Consider the following 2,177-nt stretch of genomic DNA (forward strand, 5'->3'; position numbering starts at 1 on the left):
CGTCTCATCTCCCCTTCTGATCTGTTGCTAATCCTCAAATACACACTGTTGGGCTTGGCTTTTTCTTTCTTTTCTTTTTAAACAAAAAAGCAGATTCTCTTGGGAAGGTAATGCAGCAAAGTGTGGCCCATCTATAAACCTTAGTGAGAAGGAGTTTCTCGGATTCTTTCAAACGACCACCAAGAGATGGGTTTGCAAAGACGATGCGGAGACATTCAGCATTGCTGTCACGCAGAGATGAGGGGTCCTTGTATACGTGTGTGTAGTGTATTTAGTATTTAGGGTTAGGAGTTTCCTCCAGATCTTTATTATTGTTGTTCTTAAGCATCTCAAGTCCATCATTCCTTTTGTTTGGCCAATCCCAAGCCAGGTGCTGTGATGGCCGAGTGGTTAAGGCGTTGGACTCGAAATCTAATGGGGGCTCCCTGCGCAGGTTCGAATCCTGCTCACAGCGATGGAGTTTTTACTTTGTAGCATTATTAAGAGGCCTCGGAGTTTAATTACAATAAGCGTTAGAAAAAAAGCAATTAGATCATTTGCTTTGGTAATTATGGGTGCGGGGAAAAAAGCTTCAGCGAGCGGCCAGTGAGCCGGTGTTTGCCAAATGCTTGATAAATGTCACGCAAAATATGGGTCAGACCAGGTCGGTCCCTCCTCACAGGGGATACCCGTTCTGGGCGGGGGCGGGGGATGATGTTTATGTGACAAAGGTAAATACGTGCCAAATACATACCAAGAAAATACAAAGTCTAGGGAGGGGCTGCTGAATTGGTTAGGGTCACAATGACTCCTAAAGGGCAGCCTGGGGTTCATGGGGACGCTCGAGGCAGCGCCCACCTTTACACTCACTGCACTCAGGCTGCCTTGGATTCGTCCTCTGTGAAGTGGGAGTGATTTTATCTGTGGGCCACCCACATAAGGAAGGCCAGGGGAAACGCTTTTGAGACTGGGAGGTGGCTAGCGAGGTGGGAGCTCCGACAAGCGCGGGGCGGAGGCGGGGAAGGGAGCTCTCTTGATGAGACCTAACCTGGTCCTTTAAATGGGGGCCAGGTGCTTTCTTGGGGGCGGGGAGAAGGAAGAGAGGAGGGGAGGGAAGAGGAGAGGAGAGAAGAGAAGGGAAAAGGAGGGGAGGAGAGGAGAGGAGGGGAGGAGGAGAAGAGAGGGAAAGAGACACAGAGAAACAGAAACAGAGACAGACCGGGAGAGTGGCGGAGAGACGGTCCCGAGGATCTCTCTTGCTTCGTAACCCGCTACTGCTGCTGCTGCCCTACTGTGAGGGCTCTTCGAGGAAAGGGGATAAGCTACGGTAGATTTGTGAGACACCCAGTCAGTTTTCCTGGAGCCGTGGGTGGAACTCGAACCTCAGAACTGCTGAGCGAGCCTCAGGGCCGGATGTCTCAAGTTCAAGATGTCCACCATTAACCCAATCGACCTGAGAACGCGAAGGGAGGAACAGTTACAAAGTCCTGCCAAAGGCCCTGACGGCCCCAAATGGGCAGGTGCAATACGGCCCCAATTACAGGTCCAGAGATCCTGGCGGGGCCCTCGGAGGCCAAGCTCCCCATTGGGGAGGCACTGAGTGTCAAAGCCAGGATCTGAGCCCAGGGCCTCTGATCTGTGTGTGGGTCAGGGCGCTCCTCGCCTTCAGTTGCACAAGAAGGTGGGCGCTGGCTAAATGGCAGGCGCCTGGTGGCTGGGGGGACAAAGAAAGCAAAGCAGGAGGCAGGCCCGGTCCTCCAAAGGGGAACAAGCCATGACCGCATTCCAGTGGACACCGAATCCCAAGAAGGCAATTTGTCGGGGTTCGGGGAAGCCTTAATGGCTGTGGGGGTCAGGAGAGTCCCCAGGGCCTGGATTCTCGGCAGGTATCTGCAAGCATCTAGGACCGGGGATGATCAGGGTAGCGACCTGGAGAAAGTCCCTTTGTAGAGGCTGGAGAGAGCCTGGGTGTTGGCAGATCCCGCTGCCCACCTGGCCCCACACCTGTGCCTTCGAGGCCTTGCTGGCCGCCAGGAGCTTGAGGCTGAGCCAAGAGGCTGCGGTGGGAGGGGTGGTAGTGTGGAATCTTCCCCCAGGGCTGTGGTTCAGTTCAAACCCCGCCTTGAGCCTTGCCTGGCCTCGGAATCCGCACCTTCGATTTGTATTGGTTAACTTGAAGCTCCAATTTTAGTGTGCAC

General features: G+C 53.9%; 1 non-coding gene across 1 annotated transcript; it reads left to right on the forward strand.

Moving 5' to 3' along the window:
* The first annotated feature begins 372 nt into the window (after positions 1–372).
* On the forward strand, positions 373–454 carry TRNAS-CGA (transfer RNA serine (anticodon CGA)). Its single transcript has one exon. It is a non-coding gene; the product is annotated as a tRNA-Ser (tRNA).
* The last annotated feature ends 1,723 nt before the right edge of the window (positions 455–2,177 follow it).

This window comes from Petaurus breviceps, unplaced genomic scaffold (assembly GCF_028583685.1).
Source record: "Petaurus breviceps papuanus isolate PSGF00001 unplaced genomic scaffold, PetGlider_PUasm1.0 567, whole genome shotgun sequence".
Classification (NCBI taxonomy): Eukaryota; Metazoa; Chordata; class Mammalia; order Diprotodontia; family Petauridae; genus Petaurus; species Petaurus breviceps.